The 25,839-nt window shown below is 43.4% G+C and overlaps 1 long non-coding RNA gene across 2 annotated transcripts; it reads left to right on the top strand.

Annotated features, from left to right (window-relative positions):
- The first annotated feature begins 654 nt into the window (after window positions 1-654).
- LOC147484163 (uncharacterized) lies at window positions 655-24,819 on the top strand. 2 transcript variants are annotated; one of them, XR_015206789.1, is made up of 6 exons: window positions 655-1,249; window positions 1,986-2,064; window positions 2,180-2,252; window positions 2,423-2,458; window positions 16,450-16,552; window positions 24,509-24,819. It is a non-coding gene; the product is annotated as an uncharacterized LOC147484163 (long non-coding RNA). The 2 variants fall into 2 exon arrangements; XR_015206788.1 differs by having other exon boundaries at window positions 658-2,064.
- The last annotated feature ends 1,020 nt before the right edge of the window (window positions 24,820-25,839 follow it).

Below are 25,839 nucleotides of genomic sequence, written 5' to 3' on the forward strand. Positions count from 1 at the left end.
TTCGATTTTAAGATTTTTTTTTTATCTAACTGATGAACTTAGTTGTATGTTGATTCTTATCTCGATGGCTCTCGAATTATGTAAAAAAGCTTTGGTCTTGATTTATGCCCAGTTTGTTTGCTTTCAATTCATACTGTTGCCATTTTAGTGGGATGTCAAATTTCAAATTCTTCTCCTACTTGCAACCCCTCCTCCTTCTTCTCCTATGTTTATTTCTCCTGCGTAAACAACAAACCAAAGACTTATTTGAAAATTGTTAGTTTGTGGATGCCCAATATTTATTTAGAACACATATCAATAGAATATCTTGCAGGAGTGAAGAAGTTAAGGCATTTGCAGGAACCAATGGAAAAACAGAGGTGCATATCACATAAATATTTGGTCTTATTGTTGTGTCTATTATTGAACCGTTTGTTTGTGGAGTTTGCAATTGCTTTTATAGTTCAATATTTGGTAGGTATTGAAACAGTGGTGAAGTGAAAAGAGCATCTCAAGGGATCTTATGGGCTAGCTAAGTACAGTGACATTGATGTGTCTCTAGGGTCACTTGACTTATATAGTTTTTAGAAAAAAAAAAAAAAAAAAAAAAAAAAAAAAAAAAAAAAAAAAAAAAGTCACATAGACATGGGTACGCATGTGCGATACGGATATAGAGTGTCGGACACGTAGACCTATAAGACGTAGGACACGAGGACACAACTAATAAAAAATAAGACAATCACTTTTCTTGGGTTCAAGACCTTAAAAAGTTGCTCCTTACAAATAAGTTATCTATGAAAGTGGCATATCTTGGAGTTGTAACTATGTTAATAATTTATGTTATTAGTCTTTTAGGTTTTTAAAAGATATCCTAATTTAAAATCGTATGCGTAACATGTTTGTGTGTCCGACAAGTGCCTGTCAGACACGGATTTTTTTAAGAATATGAAATGTCCTTGTTACATAGGGAAAAAAATAACATATATATATATTTTTAATGTATATTGCTTCTTATCTATTAATGTACACCTATATAACAAGCCGAATTGAGTCAGCCGATCTAGTAATGGAAATGGAGTGAAGCTTTGTATCAGAGAGAATAGAACTTGCCAAACTTTGTAGCTCTCGTAATTGGTCCAAAGCAATTCGTGTCCTCGATACTCTTCTCTCTCGTTCTTCTGTTACTCAAGACATCTGGTTCACAGCTTTGAGTTGCATGGAACTCTTTACGGTTGTTAGATTCATGAGAACCAAACAAGTATGATGAAAGGTCCTCACTTTTTCATGGATCTTATACTATGGACTATATGAACGATGAAGGAGTCCATGCTTTGTGTCATCCACATGTAGACATCCAAGTGTCAATATATTTATTCTATGATCAATTCTTTATTTAAACGTCTTCTATGAACTTTGATTTTCAAACATTTAAGTGTTTGAGTTGTAAATGTTACCTCTACTTTTTGTGAATAGCGGAATATTCACGACAATTACCAAACAGTTTTGACCAATATGCACAAAGTTTAGTAAACGTCCACTGCACTGAACACCGGGAAAATAGAAAAATTCTATACTGGCATCTTAAAACTTGTGTAGTCTAGACGTATGTATCCACTTGTTGATTTGGACTTAGTTTGATCAATAATTAGGTTAAGTGGTTTCTAAGAAAGAGAAAGTGCAATCTGATAGTATGAACTATGAATTAGGATCACCAATATTGCAATTTGTGATGGTAGCTTTTGTTTTTCAATTGTAAAAACCTTCACTGATATTGTTTTGTCTCGGACGCGTTCTGTCATGAGTTCTTCTTTTTGTTGCTAATGTATTAGTATTGGAAAGTTATTCATTCTATTAGTGATTCTATTAGTGGGTAGTGGTTCGTAATTTCGTATGGCTATTGGAGTATTGGTTAATGTTCCTATGCACATTTTTTTAAAATCCTTGTGTAGATTAATATTCATTTTCCATAAGAGTAAATACTAACATTCAAATTTTCCTCTGAGTAGATTACAGCAGTTGGTTGCTCATTAGCTAAACATCGAAAATCAACTACATTGGAAGCAAAGGACATACTTCTACGCTTAGGTTAGCTTTTTTAGAAATACTTGTACGCTTAGGTTAGCTTTTTTAGAAATGGAGAACCTGATTGTGTTATGTGAAATCACTTTATTGATGTTGATTGATTTATCTTTTGATGCAGAGAGAAATTGGCATATGACTCTACCTGGGTTTGGTGCAGATGAGATCAAAGGCTATATTCCTATAAGAAGCAGGTAATTAAGAGTTTTTCGTTAATTTAGTTGCATAAACTAGTACTAGTAGGAAAGGCAGGTTCCTACTTGAGGAGCATAGTTCTCTGTCGGATGCTTTTTCTCTTTCTCCAGATTAAACTTTTTTCTCCCTCGTTACTTATTTTGTTGATTGGTTTGGACAAATGGTGCAGCATACTAATGACATTCACAAGGAGCGTCTTGCAGTGGTATGCTTCAATTATCTATATTCTCCCTTATTATAATTATTTGTTTTGGAAAAGGAAAAGCCAGAAAGTAAATGTGAGATCATTTTTGCCTCCTTATGTATTTTATTTGAGAACATGTATTGAACAAGTTTATTGGAAATTTGTGTGGTATTTGTCGAAAGGTTTTAGACTATTATACCTTCTCATAGCTTCACTTCTATATTTCCTAGGTGGTTTTAGACTAGTAGAAGTTTAGTCTATGAATTTGGGATGTGCAACTGGACCTAAAAATCATATTGATGCCTACTGCACGTGACACCTTTTCAAGCCTTATTTTTTTTTAACGAGTGGCCCATCATATCTGGGTCAAAACAGTGAATTTTGCTCTACTTATTTTTTAAAGAGAAACGTCAAGTCAGCTACTGGTTAGATTAGGCACAAATGGTTGTGATAGGGAAGTGGCATTTTTCCTGATTTTTGTTATTGTTGTGATTAGGTCTTTTAAAATTAGTGCATGGGTAGAATGGTAAGGACCAATTTGACAGGACTGACATATGGTTTTGGGTCATCTTTTATGTTTTGTACATTGGCAGTGTTGTAATGCCTGTAAAGGTGTGTTATGATCTTCTCCTAATTACAACAAGGAAGAACGGGAAGGGTTTGGATTTTGGATGTGACCGAGGTCGCTGTGAGCGAACTGCCTACGTATCTTCTCTCATTTTTCCTTTTCTTGGGGAGAGAAGAATCAGGTCTGACGTAGTTCCAGTAGGTGGTATTTATAGAGTTCAGAGAGAGGAGATCCTTCTGACACGTGTATTCTTTTGTACAAATGTAGGGTGGAGATCGCGTATGAGTATTGAATTGGATTTGGGATATGCCCTGTTATGGTTGGGGGTAGATGCGGTAGTCCCTATTTCCCGGTGTTGAGATTACCACTAAGATATTGGCAATCATTACACCTGGTGGGGTGTGTTTCTATCCAAGCGTTCAGATCTGGCGAAGTGTTAAATCTTGAGATATCTTCGTTTGCACCACCTACCGAAATGCTTTCGGCAGTCGGTCTTGAGGTCGCCTTGGATTCATCTATATCTTTGACTCGTGTACTGCTAAATTTGTTCTCAGTCCGTCTTGGAGGTCGATATCTTGGTTCGCTTATGCTCCTCGAGTCGCGATGCCTATGAGGATATCGGCTCCCCTACACCCCTCTCGATGTAGGGCGTTGATGTAAGGGGATCTGTATTTCGCGAGAAAGAGTCGGACGGCGTGGTGGAGCATTTAACAAGAGTGGATGAACCGACCGGGTAGGCGCCACTCACTTTGAATGCCGTGGCACGGTGAATTGGCGGGGAAAAAGGTAGTTTTACCTTACTTGCACGCGATGTAATCGTAGCGGTTGAGAGAAAGCGTGTCGCCGCGTTATGCGGAGCTCGGCTGAAAAGGGCGGTGCCTTGGAACACGCGATGTGCGGGCTATAGCGTGAGGCTCGCAATGATTACTTCTTGGTAACTCGAAGCAGGCGGTTTATACAAAATCAGATTTGGGATACCAAAAGTTATTTCGTGTTTTTTCCTTCCTCCGCAAAAACGCCGACTAGGGTTTCTCGGTGAGTGCTCCATTCTTTGTTATCTTCCAATTTCCATTTGCTTTCCTCTGTCCGCTCGTTATTTTAAGTAAGTAGGTTATTGTAAGGCTATAGGGTTTTAGGGCTGAATTTTGATAGAAAGAGTTGTTATAATGTCGATTCGATGATACTCGATCGAGGAGGTCCGAGATATCTTTGAGTTGTGGAGAGTACGAGGATGAAGAATCAGTAAGTGTCGGCGTGGGGGTTGAGTTGGAAGAAGATGATAGGATAGGCGGGGGTAATGCCCGATCTAGGTCAGGAGATGACGTGGCCAGTACGTCAGGTCGGGGGAAGAGGTCGTCATCAAGCGATGTGCCCCCTAGAAGTGTGAACCGTCGTGCTGCTAACTCTTTCCCCGAGCTGAGGGCAGCGTATGGGATTAAGGTCCCTGACCTGGAGATATACGAGCCACGATTGAGTGAAAATGTTCGTAGTGAGGAGTATAACCCGCCGAACGGTGGAGTTATAATCTGTGAGGGCGGTCAGGAGAGCGCATATGCATATACCGTTCTCGAAACTGGTATGCGACTTCTTGGCGCTTTGTTGGAAGTCTCCCTGTCAGTTCGTGGGTAACACCTGGCGATTATTTAAGGTGTTCGACCTGCTGAACGCGAGTGGGGAATATGACATAAGGGTAGCTGACATAGTGGAGCACTATGTGATACGTCGATCGGGGAACATGAACTTTAGCTTGCAAACCATGGCGGCAGCGCTGTTTGCGTGATCGATGGAGTAAGCAATGAGGCTGGACTAAAGACCGTTGTTGCTAGTTGGCAATTAATTACCGCGTGTGAGCGGGTGTATATCGCGAACTAGGATTTGTAACATATCCGGTGGGTAGGAACACTTTTCGTTGTTATTCTTCTAACGTTTGATAGTTGTTCTAACAGTCTTTGTTTTGCTTTGGTTGCGAGTTTTACGTGAAGCGCGAACCGATCGTGGGGAGATAGAAAGATTTGCTCTACCGAGTCGTCGGCGGAAAAACAAAGCAAAGTTGCCCGAAGTTGCACATTTCTTTGTAGAAGGGTGGACCGCAATCGGGGAAAAAGGAAAGCGAAAAAGAGCGGGCTCGAAAGCCCGCTAAGGCAAGGAGTGATGGAGGCGCGAACGGTTTGACTGGTAACACGAGGAGGAGAAAAGTGGTGCATGGGGCGCAAGGCGCCCTGTTAGGGGGAAGCTTCGTGATTTTGGAGGATCGGGCGCCGGCCTGAATAGGGGTTCGATCGAGGCTCCTGTGGAGTTGGAGCCGATGGTTTTGACCGCCGTCTTGCTAAAGGTCGTCCGGAGAGGCAACGCGACGCTCTCGAAAGCAAAACAAGCCGGACGAAGTCATAAAAAGTCGCTCGACACTTCATTGGGGATGGCGCTTAGCGCGGGGGGCGGATTCGATGGTGAATGCGGCCGGGGCCCGCGGTATCTCGCCGTAGTGGGGCCCGACTGAAAGCGAGTCATGGACTTGGCCACTTTTGGAGTGGAGTTCAAGACGCCTCGACCGGGGACGCCGATCCGATCCGGTGAAAGGCCAAGGCTCCTCCGTAAAGGTGACCGGAAAAGCGGTTGTGTCTGCGGATGATCCGAGGGACATTTTGTCTATCCGACGAGCATGGGGCGCGCAAATGAATCGCGGAAACGGCGATTTTGCTTCGAGATCGTAGAAGATAGCAGGTTGTTTGCTAGAACAGATAGCTCTGGATGGCAACCGCAGAGAGCTAGATGAGAAGGGGTTGGCCGACAACTTGAAACGAATGGAAATTGCGCAATGCTTGGTATGTCTGTAGTTTCATCTGAGGTAACTTGTTTGCTTATGCAAATTGTTGTTGTGCTAACCATGTGTGAGTTCGTGCAGCTGGTGAGTGGATTCCAGAAGTTGAAAGAGATCGCCCAGTTCGCAGAATCAGATAGGGAAATGGTGGTGAAGCTGGGTGATGAGCTGAAAAATGTCCAGGACGCCTCGCAGATGGAGCGCGAGGAACTGGAAGATTTGAAGAAAGCTCATGAAGCCACCGAAGTCCGCCAAGATGTTGAAAGATCACGAGGCGTAAGAGTCGAGGCAAAAGCTAGAAGGAGCTGAAGATAATGTCCGAGCAGCTACCGTGGAAATTAGTAGGCTGAACGATTATGCCTTGCACTGCAAGAAGGTTGCTCAGGACGCTAACCAGGCCTATGACACGCTGGACGCAGACTTCGTTGAGCTGGAGGCTGACTACAATGGCTTGAAGGAGGAACACGCCCGCTGTGCGTCCCGTCCCTCGGTGGAGGAGGTCCAAGGGGATGCCGGTGGGGCGATTGCCTCTTCTGTGAGCGTGCCAGAAGCCGGGGTGGCTCGAGCTGAAGCTGTTGCACCTGAAGCGGTGATGAGCTTAGAGTTGGATGGCATAGCGATTATTGTGGACGGGAGAGATGCTGAGGTCGATGAAGCTTTTGAGCGTGGAGGGGTAGCTACTGTGGTAGGAGATGACGAGTTGTAAAAGTTGTTGCTTGTCTTTTTATCGCCTTATATCTTTGGATACAATAGAACCTGGTTTCACAGGGGTAACCAGGCGGATTCCTATTTTGTATTTTTGGTAATCGTAATCTTGAACGAGTGGGTGTCTCTTTGGCGATCGGGGTAGTAGCGAATGTTATGAACTTTCGTGTGGGGCGGGTTGGATTTCTCCGAGTAATCTCAAAGAACTTCGGCTCAAGATTGAAAGTATGAAAAAGCTGTTAAACCAGGTCTTCCTTTGTTTGCATGCGATGGTAGATATTTGTTTTGCGTGTGTATGTCTGAGTCGCTTGCTGACTCATAGTTATGTAGGATTATACGGCTTAGAATGGAACGTGGTAGGCACATTGTGGTGACAACCTCCTTACTTATGATTGGTAAGATGGGAGGAGCGTCCTGTTGTTGGAGTGCTTTAGATTGCGAAATGCTACGCCTTGAACGTGAGCATCGATCATTGGAGTCCGCTCGAGATGCGAGTCGAATTGCTCAGATTCGGGGTACGCCTTAACCGCTGCGGTGTTCCCTTGCGTGCATGACGTGTAGGAGACGAGATGAGCGGTTCATGGGACATAATGATGGCGGGCAGATGGCGTTTGGCGTCTCAAGGTGATAATGAGGCACTTAGGAAAAGACGTTTCCTAAGGAATATAAACCGCTTCTCGAATATCATCAAGGGGTTCTATCATTGTTGTGCCTAAGCTTCCCTTCATCATCTTTGCTCGCTCTTTCCGGCTTGGCTTCTCTCGTATTTCGCCGCTTCATCGTATGTGGTTTCTTATCTGCGCGTGTTATTCTGTTTGAGAAATACCTAGAGTAAGCTTTAACTCATGCCGCCGTAACTTTGCTGCTAGGTTAGGATGGCTAGATGTCGTGCGTTTGTGAGAGAAACGTCACCACTATCAATGGAGGAAATGGAGTTTGAGCCTCATGTTCATGGCGATCGGGGGAAGAGAAAGGTTGCGGATGGAGAAACGAAGGGTCATAAACGACCGAGGAGATAGTCGCCCGGCCGGCATTGCATTCAGATTCGTCGCCGCAGTGCCGAAGTGGGCGAAACCATCGGTCGTTCGGGCCGAGCTAACGAAAGGGCAAGGTCGCCCGATTCTGGTGAGAGTTTGGCCCCGCCATGTAAGGATGTGGGGAGCGAATTCTACTACCTGGGGAAGACGGGGAAGAAGCGGATGGTGAAACGCCGGATCGGTTGTAAGCTTCCACTCGGCCCCATAGCGACTAAGCGTTAAGAAGGGATTGTGCTAGATGGTGATAAAGCAGAGAGGTTGAGGACGAGGACATGGGGACACTCATCGGGGGACGATGGATATGGCCGCTTGTTTGGTGAGTTCGATACCTTAAAATTTTGTTGTGCCGACTTCGGGAGTCCGGTGCTCTAACCGTGCTCATGCGGTTTCTTGCGGGGGTATGATAAAAGCCGAAAGATGCCGCGGCGCCGCTCGAGACTAGTGGTAACCCGCACGTGGGAGCGGGGTTGACGCGAAATGCGTGGGGGTGGACAAGAAGAAACTAGAAGTGATGTCCACCAAGTACCGTAACGTGAATGCCGGAGACTATTTGTATCTAGTGACGGATATGACCGAGCTAGAAAGGGAATTGGGTCAGGATCTGCATTATGCGAAGAAATGTCGGGTGGCGCCGGAAAAGCGAAGAAAGCGCGATTTGAAGCTGTATAGACGCCTATGCCGCTATTTGGATGAAAAGTATGACAGGCTGAGGAAAACGATTGCAGGCGAGGAAGGAAAGCCTGAGATGCGTGTGATGCTGAGGTCAGCTCGGCATACTGCTTCGACCAGCGCAGCCCCGGAAGACAAGCATGTCATTATTGAGAATTGATAAGGTGAACGTCATTTGACTCTGTTAGTCTTGAGTTGTGAGTGTAGTCTACATTTCTCTCTCTTATACGAGAGTAAACAATAGAGCTGTGTTTTCAGGCTTGCCTGAGCAGTTCGGCATTTTCATTCGGAGAACTGGTTTCCACGAAAGTGGCAGTTCAATACTTGGTGAATTTTTGTAATGATCATCGATCTGGATTTCCTGGGTAATCCCAGCAGATCGGTGGATGTAGTTGTTATGACGTATGGTCATATAATGTTATTTTGGATGTGTATGCATGCTTCTGTGTACTTGTGTGTAACTAGCATCCTGACTCTGATTTTAGAAATATGCGTCCTGTTATGTAGTCAACCCTAGAAATATAGGTCGTTGATGTGACAGGAATTGGATGGGCTACGATGCCTGTGAGCTCCGGAGAGCGTTTGCTCGAGGAGAGCATTCTCGTGTGGTTGATGCTAGAAATATAGGGCCTCGACGTAACAAGACTTGGAAAGGCTATGTAGCCAGTGAGCTCCAGAGAGCTGTGTGCTCGCGGGGAGCGTTCTCGTGTAGTCGATCCTAGAAATATAGGTTCTCGACGTAACAAGAATTGGAGAGGCTATGTAGCCAGTGAGCTTCAGAGAGCTGTGTGCTCGCGGGGAGCGCTCTCGTGTAGTCGATCCTAAAAATATAGGTCCTTGACGTAACAAGAATTGGAGAGGCTATGTAGCCGGTGAGCTCGAGAGCGCGGTGCTTTCCAGCGGAGGAGCGTTCTCGTAGTAGTCGATCCTAGAAATATAGGTCCTCGACGTAACAAGAATTGGAGAGGCTATGTAGCCCGGTGAGCTCCGAAGAGAGGTATTGCTGCGAGGGAGCGTTCTCGTGTAGTCAATCCTAGAAATATAGGTCCTCGGCGTAACAAGAATTGGAGAGGCTATGTAGCCGATGAGCTCGAAGAGAGTGTGCGGTGCTCGCGGGGGAAGCGTTCTCATGTAGTCGATCCTAGAAATATAGGTCCTCGACGTAACAAGAATTGGAGAGGCTATGTAGCCGATGAGCTCGAGAGTCGTGTGTTTCATGGGGGGCGTTCTCGTGTAGTCGATCCTAGAAATATAGGTCCTCGACGTAACAAGAATTGGAGAGGCTATGTAGCCGATGAGCTCGAGAGCCGCGGTGCTCATGAGGGGAGCGTTCTCGTTAGCGAGTATCTATATCTTTGGCTGAGGGTGGCGAGCCAAGTAAAACGTGTTGAGCGTCTATGCTGTGTAAACTGGTTGACTTGCCAATACAAATAAAGATAGTAACTTGTATTAAATAACACAGGAAACGTATTTGACATTAATGTGAACCAAAATGTATACAACATGGATGGCGCTATTGGTAAAAAAATTTCAGTAGAGAAGTATTCCAAGGTCGAGGCAACATCTTCCCCTCTTGGGTTCTTATCCAATATGCTCCATTGCCGACGACGCGTTCCACGATGTAGGGGCCTTCCCATGTGGGTGCTAACTTGGAATCGTCCTGCGTCTTTTTGAGCACTAGGTCTCCAGGTTGAAAAGACCTAGGATGAACTCGCTTGTTGTAGGAGTTCTTCAGAGTTTGCTGATAAGATCGACTCGGCGGCAGACTAAGTCCCGCTTTTCTTCCAACAGTCGACGCCTCGCGATAATAACGGAGTCGTTATGCCCCGACTTCGACAAGTTCGATCGAAGTTGTAGTGGACGGTCATTTCGGTGGGAATTAATACGTGCCATAACATAAGGAGAATGGCGACTTCGCCCGATCGAGGGAAGCCGCGTGGTGCGGTGAGCCCATAGAATGTTTTCCAACTGATTTGGCCATTGGCTCTTATTCTTTTCAATCTTTTTCTTCAAATTTTCCAAGATTGCTTTGTTACTGGCTTCTGCTTGGCCATTACTCTGAGCGTATTGCGGAGTAGAGAACGCATGAATGATCTTCCACTTTGCGAGGAACTCTTTGACTGTTCGGCCTTTGAATTGAGGCCCATTGTCCATTACTAGTGTATGTGGTAAACCAAATCTGGTGATAATGTGAGTCCAGATGAAGTTTCGGACATGGGACTCTTTGACGTGTGCGAGAGGAATGGCCTCGACCCACTTGGTGAAGTAGTCGGTGGCAGCTAGGACAAAGCGGAAGCCAGTACTCTTCTGTGGGATGAATGGTCCCATAATGTCCATGCCCCACATGTGAAATGGCCACGGGCTCGCTATGCTGATCAGTTCGCGAGCAGGTTGGATGATATTGTGGCCGAACGTTTGGCATTTGAGACATTTGAGGACGTATGCTTTAGCATCGATCTGCATCCGGGGCCAGAAATATCCTTGAGAGATGGCCTTGTGAGCTAATGAGCGGCCGCCGGCGTGATTTCCACATTCGCCTTCGTGGATTTCGGCAAAAATCAATTGACCCTGTTCTGGGGTAATGCATCGTAAGTGTGGGCCACCAGCGGATTTCCTGAATAGCTTGTTTTGGACTAAACAATAACGCCGAGCTTGATATGAGACCCTTTAGCCTTGGTACGCTCCTCGAGGGAGCGCGCCGCGGCTTGATATAATCGATGATGGGTCGCATCCATGTTTGGCTCAACCGACCGGGGATGAGGAAATAGGTCGCTTATCATCAAAGGTGTGGTCGACTTGGTATCTGCGGGTTGATCGACGACTTCTATGAGAACTTGTCGGGAACGCAGCTCGGGTCCGGGTAGCCAAGTAAGCTAAACCGCTCGTGGCGGTTCTCCTCACGCAAGAAATGATGTAGGTGTACCGCTTAAAAGAAGGCAATAACCGATGAACGACCGAAGATACTTGGAAAGGTTACCTTCGTGGGTAGTGTACTCTTTGCAACCCGGCTTAAACGACGGCCAGGAGTCACTAAAGACTTGAGCTCTTCGACACCGAAGTTTGCGGCCATCCTTAGTCCCCTAATTAGCCAGTACTCGCCTCATTGTTGGAAGTTGCAAAGTCAATGCGGACTGACTTTTCAATCATATTTCCGTCGGGGAAACTAAGACGACTCGATGCCACTTCCACCGAGATTTTACTCGAACCATCCACAAAGAGAGACCGGGCGATTTGACTCTCGTTTTTTGTGTCCGGGAGCTCGTTTCTTGTTCGGTTAGGGTCCTCAACCGAAATCTGCTAGGAAATCGGCGACGACCGACTTTTCGAGAAGTCGCGGGGGACGAACTCTATGTGGTGTTCTCCGAGTTCTTCGGCCCAAACTGCCATTCAAGTAGTCTTGTTTTCTTTGTGAAGGACTTTCTTCAATGGAAGGTCGGTAAGAACCTTGATTTGATGTACTTGAAAGTACGGCCTGAACTTCCGTGCGGAATACAATAGAGCAAGTACGCCTCGTTCCAGGAAGGAGTAATTCTTTTCGGCTGGCGTGAGTGTCTTACTCGTGAAGTAGATCGGCTTTTCTGAAGTGTTCTCCTCTTTAAAGAGAACTGAAATGATGCATAAATCGGATCTGCCGGATAAAGCCCGGTGTCTCTCCATATACTTGGTTTGGCTAAGGCGGAGGCGTGGTGAGATACTCTTTGAGAGTAGCTTAATGCATGATGACATTGATCGCTTCCATGAGAACGGCTCGCCTTTTGAGGAGCTGCAGGAGGCGGTCTACACTTATCCGGGCCCTTGATATGAACTGGTTTGCGCGCGACCATTCCCCGACAATTTCGTATCTATTTCTTTGTGCGTGGATCGGGCATATCTAAGAACTTCGGATCGGGTCAGGATTTGCCTCGATCCCACGCATCGACACCGACGATACCTAAAAACTTGTCGAGGGCGCCCAAAAGAGGCATTTTTAAGGTTCAACTTCATGCCCCATCGGGCGAAGTCCGGAGAACGCTTGTTCGAGGTGGGTGAGGTGATCACCGACTTTTGCTTTTGACCACCATGTCGTCAATGTAGACCTCCATGGTGTCGCCTAACATGTCTTGAAACATGTCCGTGACCAGGCGTTGGTATGTCGCTCCAGCGTTCTTCAGACCGAACGGGAGGACGTTGTAACAATAGATCCCTTGCTCCGTAATGAACGAAGTCTTCTTTTGATCTTCCCTCGGCGAGTGGGATTTGGTTTGTACCCACCGTGATGCGATCCATAAAGGAGAGGAGTTCATGACCACGGGTTTGGTCGACCCGGTTGGTCAACGCGAGGGCAAGGAAAGCTATCTTTTGGCGTGGCTTGATTGACATTTGTGAAATCGACGATATCGCTTAACCGTGCCATTCTTTTGGGGGGGGCGACAATATTGGCAATCCACTTTCGGGGTAGTCTACCTTCGGATGAAACCGACTTGCTTGAGTTTTTCGACCTCGTCATTGATGGCTTTTGAAAGCGCTTGAGGGATAGTCGGAATTCCAGGTCGTTGTCGGTTGGTCTAGCATTGGGGTTCACATTTAATTTGTGGCAAAGCGAGGTTAGGATCGATTCGCACATCGATATATCGACCAAGCAAAAACATCTTTATTCATTGATAAGAAATTTACAAGGTGGGATCGAGGGTGGGTCGAGGTTAGCCCCTACATATACAAACTTCGGTCGCGTCTTACGTGCCAAGATTCACTTTTTCTTTTTCTCGCTCCGGAGGTTTTACAATGGTGGTGGCTAATCGCTTGGCGACTTCACTTCGCAGAAGGGTGAACCATCGGTGGACGACGATCCGACCGGTCACGATGGTGAAGCGAATTGCGTGCGTAACGCCGCTGTGGGTATCCACGACCTGGGGAGTGGTACCTGGCTGCAAACACATGGATGGCGCGGCTTGCTTGCTGGCCTTGGCGGCCCGACATAACCTGAGACGATCTCGAAACTTTAGCCCGACGGCCATTGTCGTTGGGTCAATGCTAGAGGTCTTCGCCGGTTGCATTGAGGACTTCGGGAGCGAAAAGCGGGTATCGGCATTCGAGAGAACTTCGCTTGTAAAGAGCCCCCAGCGTTCTGCTTGGCAGTTCGGGGTTGGACTTCTGCGACTAAGTCACGTGCCATTGTGTAGCTGGAGGGTTCCTGTATGGTGGGAAGCAATTCACAGCGGTCTCATCCGTGGATTTGACACTCGTTACGATGGTACGCTTCAAGTTGATTGCTTCTAAGTTCCATCATGCCTCGAGGGCACGGGAAACGGAGAACTTGATGTAAAGTGATGCATACCGCCGCGATCGATGAATCGGCGTCGTCCGAGGATGGCATTGTATGGCGACTTCTGTCTCAGAACGAGAACCGAAAGTATTACAGGTAATCTTATCCTCTCGAGATCCCACCGATCTTGGTAAGATAATGTCACCAATGGGGGTCGGCTCACGGAGCCATTGAACCCGTAAAGGGGCGATTGGGTCTACGAGAACGGACTTGGGGAGGTTCATTTCTTGCATGGTGTGGTAAAATAGGATGTCGCAGAACCGCCAGTGGTCGATCGGGGCCTGGGATGACGGTATCCGTCGCTGATTTTTGACATGAACGACCAATGCGTCATTATGAGGAAGGCGGACTTTGCTTAAAGTCGGCCTCGTGAAAGTGATATCGTCAACATTGCGACTGAACCACTTTCGGCGTGAGCTGCCTGTGAAATAAAATGATAGACTTCTGAAGAAGAGCCCACCGACGTCTTTTTCTCGGGAAGAGGTCACGCGGAATCGTCCGGAAAGGTAATCACATGAATAGTCGCGAGCATTGTCACGATCGGACGAGTCTTTGCCTTCTCGTGGGCGAGAACGATCACGGAGCCGCCCCTCTACCGTGTGAGGACGAGCCTGTACCCCTTGGCGGTGACGGTGAGGTGGAGATCGACTACGTACACGACGAGCCATCAACTTGTGACGCAGGTCGCCATCAGGAATGCTAGTGTAATGTTTGATATAACCAGCTTCCACCAGGTCTTGGAGATAATGCTTGAGCCCCCAGCATGCATCAGTTTCATGGCACTTTGCTTTATGAAATGCACAAAAAGGCTTGCCAGTCGACCGCGGTGCCCGATGTTTGGCCGGAAAAATGAGGCGCGCTTAATCTTATCCAGTATGTGACTGGGGGGAATGTCGGGGACAGTGAACTCTGGCATTGTTATCCGATCGCACGAAGCCGCTGGTGCAAAAGCGATCCAGCGCGCTTCTTGCCTGGGGAACGATCCGAGACTTCGGCGACCTCGTGGTTCTCTGCTAAACCATGGAGTTTTAAAGTTTTCGCAACTTGATGTAATTTTGTCCACGCGCGGCGTAGAGCTTCGGACGGTGTCTCTGGCGTTCCTTCATCAACGACCTAAGCGAGGTCATTTGTTTCGCACTCGGCAAGCATTGGAAAAGGCGGTGTGGCGAAAAGATTCTTTCAAGCCACTTTCCATGCACGCCAGATTCGCCTTGAACCGCCCTAGGAATTCACAAATAGTTTCGCCTCCTTGAATGATAATTGAAACAGAGAATCAAGATCGCCTTCTTCCGCTGTTGTGGACGATCGGGCGGGCGAACAAATCGATGAAGTCGCTTTCGAAGGTGTTTATAGAATCGGACTCGATTGAAAAGAACCAATCGAGCGCCATCCTCGGAGGGGCTGGAAATAATCTGCAATGGAGATAATCAAACTTCGGGTGAGTGTAAAGTGCCGACTCGAATATAGCGAGCCACATGTCGACCGGGGCATGTGCCGCCATCGTACATGGGGAAGCGTGGCTGGATAAAGTCGTGTGGAGAGGATTTACTGAGGACCTCTGCGGTGAACGGAGATGCGCGATACGTCTTAAGCATCTTGTGCACAATCTGTGTCGAATCCTTCTTCGCAGCGGTCTGGCCAATCCTTTGGGATAACTCATTAAGCTGCTGATTAACGTCATTGATGCTGTGTTCGGCTCCGTTGCCGACTTGTTGTTGCTGGTAACTATCCACCTGAGCACGTAAAGTAGCATTTTCCTCCCTGAGCAAGGAAATGCTCTCATTCGTTATTCCCAACTGGTGAGCAAGGTTCTGAACTTGAGCTTCTATGCTAACCATGCGCGGTGGGTCGGAGAGTTAGAGATGGTGGCCCGATCTAAAGTGGCTCTCCGATGTCGAAACCACAGACGGCGCCAATGTAAAGGTGTGTTCTGATCTTCTCCTAATTACAACAAGGAAGAACGGGAAGGGTTTGGATTTTGGATGTGACCGAGGTTCATTTGTGGAGCGAAACCGCCATTATCTTCTCTCGCTTTTTCCTTTTTTTGGGGGGAGAGAAGAATCGTCCGGCGTAGTTCGGTGAGTGGTATTTATAGAGTTCAGAGAGAGGAGATCCTTCTGACACGTGTATTCTTTTGTACAAATGTAGGGTGGAGATCGCGTATGAGTATTGAATTGGATTTGGGATATGCCCTGTTATGGTTGGGGGTAGATGCGGTAGTCCCTATTTCCCGGTGTTGAGATTACCACTAAGATATTGGCAATCATTACACCTGGTGGGGTGTGTTTCTATCCGAAGCGTTCTGTATCTGGCGAAGTGTTCGTACTGAGATATCTTCGTTTGCACCACCTACTCGAGCTGCTCGCAGGTCGGTCTTGGAGGTCGCCTTGGATTCATCTATCTCGCGCGCTTTTCGTTGTACCGCTAGAAGCGTTGTTCTCAGGTCTGTCTTGGAGGTCGATATCTTCAGTTCGCTTATGCTCCTCGAGAGTGCGATGCCCTATGAGGATATCGCTCCCCTACAATGCCTAATACGATTTGAAGTTCAACTCCAACAAAGAAAATCGAAGTAGTAGTTTCGTGAGCCTTGTCCTCTATTGATATGGTGTCAGGACTTTCACATATGCATATGAATCTTCCCATTTAAAATCTATCTATTCTTGATCATCTTAGACATCAAGGTTGGCAACATAAATTTTGTTAGTCTTTGTGGAGGGGTTTCACACTCTTCTACAATGGCTGTCATCTTGGTACTACCCTTCATCATCCAGGCTGAACACAGGAATTTATTTTCTTTCAATTTCAATGTTGTTGTTCTATTTCTTTATATTTTTATTTCTTTTTTATTTTTGTATCGAGTCATTGGTTCTTTGAATTAATGTTGATGCATTATTCTTCTGTTTTACATGGCAGATCAAAAAGTCAATGGTATCAGCCGACACAGTAAATATGAAGAACTCTGCTGGACAAGCTGCTGGAAATTTCAAGGGTCATGCAGCAAAGGCACCTACCACAGGTTCTCTAAAGGCCCATGAAGTTTTATCAGCTAATTAGTGTAGCTTTTGAAATGCGCATTGAGAGTGTTTTGTGACTTGAGGTTTGTGTGAAAGCAACATACAGTTCCTTAGACACAAATGTGTTGTGAGAAGGAATGCACACAACATACGTTTCTTTTCTACGTTTGAGTGCGCTATTACGGAAGAACTCAATGTTCTGTGCGTCGGGTGGGGGATAGTGGAAGAGTTGTTAGGAATTAGGATTCTATGTTAGGCTATTTAGTGACTTGAAGGAATTTCAAGTCCAGAAGCCAATCAGACTGTGTGGAACTGTGGATGGCATATACCCTGTGTGAAAGTGGGAGTCCATGTTTCCTCGTCATAGTTACACCAGTGGCATATTTTTTTGTTTGTTTTTTTTGCCTCTTACCAATTCTATAAATACCAAAATTAGATCTATTTCAATTCTATAAGTCTTATAATTTGGAAAATGACTCAAACACCTCCGTCTATATGCCCCTAGCTCTATTTTTCTATTCTTCCATTTTCACTATCTTCTTTTCTAAATAACTCCATTGCTCTAACCACCACCATCACCTTTGCTACCACTACCACCACCCACAAAGACTATTAAGACCACCACTACTACCACTACCACTACCACCACAGTACTATTAAAACCACCACCACCACCACCATCGTGCTATTAAGACCACTATCACTACCGCCGCCACTACCACCGCCATCACCTTGCTATTAAGGTAATTTTCTAAAATCAATATTATAATTATCAAAATTGATTTGAAACCGAAAATCAAATTATATACGCTTGTTTCAAATTAATATATTCAAGTTAAATGTGAAGTAAAGCAAGATTATATTTGTCAAATAACCATCTATAGTATGTTGTGTATTTGTTTGTTTGTTTGTTTTTTTTACAAGTGCTTATAAAAGGAACTTAAAATGAAAAACAAACTACTTTATAAAACCATCTTATAAGACTATGTCTTATAACTCAACCCAAAAAAACAAATAGCCCGTTAAATTACTGTTTGTCAAGATAAAATCACGCACCAAATAAGGTGTTTTGATCTAGTAGTATCCTTCCTTCTTTAGTTATATATTATTAGTAAAACTACACGGTTCATAAATAAAAAAATATCACTATGGTATAAGAATTCCCTTTTAGTGTGTTGTATACACTTATGGTATTTGTGTTTTCCTTTCTTTCTTTTTTAAAACAATTTTAAGCATGATATATGTCCTCTTGGGTACCTTGGGGCATAGTACAAAATATCAGGATATGGGTATTTATCGATATTCAATTTCTCGGTATGTATTGTGGATATATTCATATATCTCCCTCTTTGGGGATATTTGACATTGTTTCACATGCAAATATCGTAGATATATCTAAAATATCGATAAATATCATAGATATTGTGGATATTTCTTGATATATCATGATATATTATTTATATTTATTTGAAATATAATGGTAAATATTAAATAAAATTGTTATATACACAAAATATCCCCCAAATATCTCCAAATATCACAAATATCGTAAATATCATTGAAATATTGCCAATATTTGCAGTCGTATATATCTATGAACATATCGTGATATTTATATATTTTTCTCTAAATAGATATCCCCAAATATCGCGATATTTTGTACTATGCCTTGGGTACCTTGGAAAAGGACTTGCTGGACACATGGTGGGGTATGATTAAGGACATGCCCGAAAGAATTGGAAAGTCTTGTGATACCTCAAACCACATATTGTTGGTCCCTTAATATCTGGATTTGTGTCTGTGGCTTCTTCTTTTGATCCAGTTTTAATGGGTGGGGGACGACTACTACCCAGAGAAGTGAGGTTACCTCTATACTTCAGGAACACTTGCATTTGCAGCCAATATATGGATATTGTATCCCAATCACAGTGAAACCCTACTTTGTTTTTACCGCGACCTTGATTCTATATAAGGTATTATGCATTCTCTTTTAATTTTTTTTTTGGTGGGTAAGCGAGGTTTTTATAGAGGTCCCTTACCCCTTTTTATTGAATTTAAAAGAACTAAGCTTGTTACACTCTCACATACTCTTTCCCTAATGCATCATCAGTTACAATCCCCCTGAGTTCCTCAGAAAAAGAACTAGGCTCTATTTTCAACCAGTTTACATTTGGAATATGTGAAGCTAACAAATCCGCTGACTTATTAGCTTTTCTAAAAATATGGCATATAGTAAAATACTACATTTGTCCCTTCATTCCTTCATTCCTTCAATGCTTCTCATGGTCTTGTTTGCTACCCATGGGTGCTTTCCTCCACTCTGCATGAAGGATACCACATTGCTGGAGTCTGTTTGTGTTGCTAGCCGTGTCACATTATGCTTATGTGCCAGTTTCATACCTTGTTCCACTGCATGCAGTTTGATCATAGCAATACTGTGATAGTGAGACTTTCCATGTGCCGCTACTATTACTGCCCCACTGTCATCTCTTATGGCAGCAGCCCATCCTCCTTCCTCCCCTTGAAGTGTTCGTTCCATCAGTGTTTAGAATGAACACCCCTCTTCCTACTGTTTCCCATTTGCATATCTTAGTTTCTCTTGTTATCACCTTAACATTGACATTCCATCTTGACACAAAATCTTGTAGTTCTGCTCCTTGTTCCATCTTCGTGCTCGAGGAGAGTGATGCTTTGTCTTTACATCTTGTAGTACTTTCGTTGAATAATGTAGTCAGTATTTGTTGTGTTTGTTCTAAAAAAATTATTGCATTTCTCTCCAACCACACCCAATACACAAACCCATTCGGTAGTGGTTTGATAGCATCCTGTTTCCCCACCCTTTCCTCGCCACTTTGTACCACCCATGCTATTTCCGGTTGCCGGTTGCTATATGATTTATGCGGTTATAGCCGGCCAGACCTTAACAGTTTAGCCCATATATATCCAATAAAAGTTACATTCAAAGACGGTGATCCTCTATTTCCTTGTGTCTCCAGCATAGTGCACAGAGATCTGTGGTGACTATTTTCTGTTCCTTCAGTTTGCTTGTTGTTTTTAGACCACCCTTTAATGCTAACCAAGTGATGAAGGCATGTCTTGGTATCTTGTTAGTAAACCACACCACTTTGGTACCAATTTATCTTTTGTTTCGAAGTTTCTTATATTCTCATATATGTCCTTCAAACTGTAGTCTCCCTTTACTAAAACAGTCCATACCAGTTCATCTTCTCCTCCCACTATACCCACTATTTCCTCCATATGCATTACGATATCAGGTAGATGTCTTCTAACACGATGGGGATGTTCCGCTTGCCATCTTGAAATGAAATTGACCGTGGAGTTCATTTGGCATGTCGAGTCATGTATGAGTACTTGAGGGAAATACCGTTTCAATATTCCTACAGGATGCCATGGATCGAGCCAAAAACTAGTATTTTTCCCGTTCGATTTGGTGCATGACAATGTTCGAGGGCTTCTTTTCCTTGTGTTGATAAATTTCCTCCAGGTTCGGGGAGCGATCATGTGGTACTTTCAGTTGCCAGAAGTTATTCTCTTTAATCAAATGCTTGTGGACCCACTCTACCCATAGCGTATCTTTCTTGTTCAGCAGCTTCCATATTTGCCTCATGATAGCAGCTGTGTTAACTTTATCCAGTTCTCTCAAGCCCAAGCCTCCTTCACTGTAAGAAGTGCATACTGCATCCCAACTTATAAGTGCATGAGATTGGTCGTGATCGAGCCCACCGAGGGGAATTCCTGCATATCCTATTAATTTCTTTCATAGTACTTGTAGGAATTATAAACACAGCAAACCAGTACATACTTAATTGATTGAGTACATCTCTAACTAACTGTAACCTCCCACCATATGTAAGCAGTCTCCCCTTCCAATTTGGTACTCGATTTGTAACCTTGGTAATCAGAGGCATACAATCAGAAGCCTTAAGTCTTGTTGTGATGAGTGGTAATCCGAGATATTTGACATGCAGCTCTCCTATATGAAAACCCAACACCCTAGCAATGTCACCACATATACCTTGATCAACACCAGAGAAGAAGATGGTACTCTTGTTTAGGTTGGCTTCTAACCCAGTACATCCTGTAAAGGAGCTTAGGTTATTCTTCAAAGTTTTTGCTGTTCCAACATCCCCTCCCATAAAAGCAATCAAGTCGTCAGCAAAGGATAGGTGAGTGATAACAGGGTCACTGCACTTTTGGTGGAGTTTGTATTGTCCAGTACTAACACTATGAAGCATTAATTCAGCAAAGAGGTCCATCACCATCACAAACAGATATGGGGATATGGGATCGCCCTGCCTAATCCCTCTTCTTCCTTGAAAGAAACCATGGGGTGTCCCATTCAACATAATGGAATATGTAGGTGTCTCTACACACTTTCTAACCCAGTTAATGAACTTCCTAGGCACACCCAGTCTCTCTAGAACAAACACCACTGATTCCCACCGCACAAAGTCGTAGGCCTTCTTTAGGTCAATTTTTACTGCACTTCTCGGAGGCCCCACATCTCTATGGTAGTTATGTAGCAGCCCCTGTGACAACACTATGTTATCTTGGATGCTTCTTCCCTCAATAAAAGTTGAATGGTTATTTGCAACTGCCATAGGCACCACTTTCTTCAATCGACTTGTAAGAATCTTCGATATCACTTTGTATACCACTCCACAGCATGCAATTGGTCTATAGTCTCTTAACGATGTAGATCGAAAGCGGTTTAGGTACTAGAGTGATACATGTCTGCATTTTACCTCCACGAGCATGCAACTTGAATTGAAGAAGTTTCTTATTGCTTTAATGAGATCATCTCCAATTATTCTCCAAGTGACTTTGAAAAATAATGAGGAGAACCCATCACTTCCAGGTGCCTTGTCACTGCCTATGTTTGATAGAGCTTCAATTATTTCATTTCTTGTGACCTCCCCTTGCATCTCATTTGCCATATCTTCAGAGATCCTTTGCTTTGGGGCCATGCAATCAAATAAACCAAAGTCTATATCTTGCATCAGATCTGGACTGTATAGTTGCTTGTAGTATTCCACACACTCAGCACCAATCTCACTTATATCTTGGATGGTATTTCCATTGTCATCTGTCAAACAAGTGATTTTGTTCATTATTCTTCTAGCACGGATGATTTGAAGAAATCGCAGCGAGGTTATGCTTATAAAGCCTTGAGTAATTTCCTGGTCTCTAGATTTTTGCCTCACCGGTTCTTCTACGCCTTTGAAGCTTTGTACAAACTCTCGGATGATTGCTCTTTTCTTGTACAATCGGTTGCAGATTCAATGGGTCTATCTAGAGGTTTGTTTTATCTTTGTATCCATTGCCTCTCATGCACTCTTACATTCACATTTCCAATCCTCTGTTTGTTCCACTGAATTAGAATTTTGCTTTTGTGATTTTCAATTTCTTCATAAACATATACATAAGGTTTCCAACAACTTGGCTCTTCCATGCCTCCTCTATAATATCAAAGAACCCCTGTTCTCTTGCCCAAAAGTTGAAAAACCTAAAAGCTTTTCTTGATTGATTTCTCTGTGTTGAGGAGTAGATCACCATAGGTGTGTGGTCTGAGATTGCACCTGCATTCAAGAACTCCACTTCATAATCCATAAACTTTCCAATCCAGTCTGAGTTTATCATGACTCTATCGAGCTTACAACCTATCCTGTTTTCCTGCTTATTGCTCCATGTGAGATAATTCCCCTTGTATCTCATATCAACAAGTCCTGCCATCGATACACAGTTAGCTAGGTCCACAAACTGTTGATGTCTTACTGGTTGCCCTCCCACTTTTTCTTGAGCACTCATGAAAGAATTAAAGTCCCCCAGTGTGATCCACGGCTTCTGTATGGTGCATGACAGGTCCACTAAACTGTGCCATAGGTTTTTCCTCTCTAAATAATCAGTACTACCATATATACATGACATGATGAATTTATCTCCCCTATTTGTACTAACCTCTACTGTTATAACTTGTAACTTTGTCTTGAGTACAGTCACATCACATACATTTGGATCCCAGCAGATCCAAATTTTGCCCAAATCACTGTATTCATAATTGCTCATCATCTTCCACCCTGTGCAACACTTACACAGTACTTGTTGTATGTTACTTTCCTTTACTCTAGTTTCAACAATACCCATTAAGCTAATATCATACTTCCTAATCAGTTCTTTCACTTCAACCTGCTTAAAGGCTTTATTAAAGCCCCTCACATTCCAGCAAGTTGTATTAATCATTTAAGTCTTTGGGTTTGGTTTTTGGTGGCTAGTTCTAGCCACTTCTTTGCCTTTTTTGGTTGTATTGCGTGTTCCAGAACTTTTCCCATGTTGAACTTGTTGTCCATGCTGCTGACTGGTTCCATTGTTCTGGTCATCTTGTTTTGGTGTATTCTGTGAAACCATAGTGGTTTGCTTCTTGTTGTTGGTTGCCGCTGGCAAGCTTACTTCCCCAGTACTTTTTCTCTGTGTGTCATCCCTATACCAGTTGTAGTCCCACCTTGTTCACTGCTTGTCTTTGTACCAGTCACCTCGGTAGCTTCTGCTGAGCTTGCACCTCTCTGCCTGAATGTATGTTTCTTTTTAGGTGATTCCCACCTCTGCTCTCTAGCCACAGCCTGGCCTTCTTGTACCTCTGTATCTGTATTCTTTTCTGTTCCTTCCACTGCTTTCTGTAACCAAAGTCCCTGCTTATTTTTTTTCTTTATCATTTGCCTCCCTTATGCACTTAGGGCATTTTTGCTCTGAGTGTCCAAACACTGCACAGGTACCACACCTTATAGGCTTCCAATTGTACTCAACTGGAATATTGAATGCCCTCTTCTAATCAAGCACCACAGTGACCTCTTTTGGGTAAGTACATTTTGCGTCAATCTCTACACAGACACTTGCAAAAGATGTTCTTGACATTGTTTCAGTTAACTTGTCAGTGAATAAGGGCTTGCCCACTGCACTCGCCACTTGACTGAAACCCTTCTTGTTCAACATTTCCATGGGGGATTTCTTTAGTATAATCCATATAGGAATTGTTCTCCATATTCTCTTTTAATGCCTTTAAATTAGTTGATTCTCTATATTTCCGCTATTGGTATGTATGCCGTATGGGTAACATTAGTAACATACTATTTATATGCCATATGGGTAGCATTAGTAACTTACTAGTTACTAGTAGTATAGTGTGGTTGAACCTATAATCCTATATTAGTGGTTTCGTGTAGTACTTTGCTGCACTCATGATAGTGTATTCTCAAGCCTTTTGAGTTGAATTGTCGTTAGCACTATTTTTTCCCACTGCCTTACACTTATACTTCCACTTAAAACCTACTTGTTTAGGTGTATGATCGTAGTGCATATATTGCACCAGATGACCAAAGAAATATGTGTATGTTCTTTGCTGAACTAAGGTTTTGTTGCCTCCTTATATATTTTTTCTATGAAAAAACTTAGATCAAGTACTAGGCATTAAAGTTTACATACGGTGAGAGGCATTGCTATTCTTTCGCTAATTATTTTACTTCAAAATGAACCTTTCTAATCATGTAATGAAAATAAATATTCGTTGGGCAGGATTTAGTTTTTTTTTCTCCCTTGGTCATGAATATTAAGAACATGAGCAGCCTTCACTGATTATAAATTAAATTATAATCATACATACACTGGGAATTAGAGAGTGCCAACGTCTCATTGAAAAGATTCATAATCTGAAGGAAAGATTCCCATCACTTGCTGGCAGGATCTACTTTAAAAAGTCAATCCTTGGTTTTTTTCCATGAGTATTTGGTCCTACACTGTATCAAATAAAATTACAAGCTTACGCTCCAAAATTCTTTGGTGGCTTCTAGTCACCCTTTCAAATTCTTATTCATTTTCACCCCTGCTTATTCTTCACACATTTCAAATCTTAATGCATTACAAATAAACTCTTTCTTGTGGTGCAGGTGTGGTGACCCATTTTTGGAACAATTCAGTCACTTGTACAGATTAAGTGTTAACATGTGCTAAGTCGGTGGTTGACATCATGATTATGCTGAAAATGAAGATCTGATTGTGAAGAAAACAAATTACAAAACTGACAATTACAATTGGAATACGCACCCTGTTTCAGACGTAATTTGCTATTGTACAGATTAAAGTAATTTGCTGTAATGCTATATTTTCTCAAAGTCACAAAAAACTTTCACCAATTTCTGTTTATATGATTATTACCTGTTGGCATAAGTTTGCTTGTCAGGGTATTATCTTGTGCCGAGTTTTTAATTCCTTCTAAATTTTTATGTTCACATACGGTCTTTATTATGTAAGTAGGTTCTACGCAATGGTTGAGGATAGGATAAACAGGCTAGAGGTAGTGCATAAAAGAAGATAACTAAGGGAACTATTTCATTTTTAGGTGCAATAAGAATGTGAATTTCCCTTATTTTTTTAATTTCCTTAATTTAAGTACCAAACTCAATGCAAAAGCAACTACTAATTACCTAGTCTCTTCAAGTCACTTGTTGAGTTAAGGTCGGTGGACACCGTGTTGCGGTATACTAGTGTACTTCAAGTTTCATCACTGAAGAATTCAAAAAGAGCGATTGCATGTTTATACTTTCTTGATACTGGAGGAGGTTCATACCCGGAAGTTATGTCAATTCAGATTTAAGGTAATGAAACCAATGCACATTCTTCTCCTCCCTTCCTTCTGTGTACAATGTGTATGCTACTTCTCTTTAATAACTTGAAGTAATTATTAGGGTGCCTGAAATGGCACATACCAAGTAACTGGAGAAAGTTGCTACTCAGCAAGCTGAAAATGGGACGATGGAAGTTCTTATAAATAGATCATCTGTAAAGCTTAGTATTAAGCAGCCGGCCTATTACTATTTGTCAGATCAGGCTGATCAGTTTTAAGTTTTAACGTTAAATTTTTTTTAAAGTCTTAAGTTTGTTTTTTCATAAAATTTCTCTCTCAGTAGTGACAATTACAAAGCACAATCAAACACTAAATGCCACAAAATATTGCTATACGTATATATGAAGAATCTCTATATGACACCTCAACTACTGGGAATGGGTAGGACCATAAATTTTAAGAAGACTTGTTCAAGACTTCAAGCCCAAGCCAGTAAGCTGCACAGAGTTCTTGAGGCTTGTGCTGTGTGCCTGTGTGAGGCAATCTAAGGAGTTTCAAGCAGTGTTATCAGACCCGGCCTGGTGGTTTGACCCGTGAACCAGTGACCAGGTCTCCAAACTAGGTTGGGTCATTAAGTAGATTGTTTCAGCAATT

The sequence above is a fragment of the Coptis chinensis genome, chromosome 8 (genome assembly GCF_015680905.1).
Source record: "Coptis chinensis isolate HL-2020 chromosome 8, ASM1568090v1, whole genome shotgun sequence".
Classification (NCBI taxonomy): Eukaryota; Viridiplantae; Streptophyta; class Magnoliopsida; order Ranunculales; family Ranunculaceae; genus Coptis; species Coptis chinensis.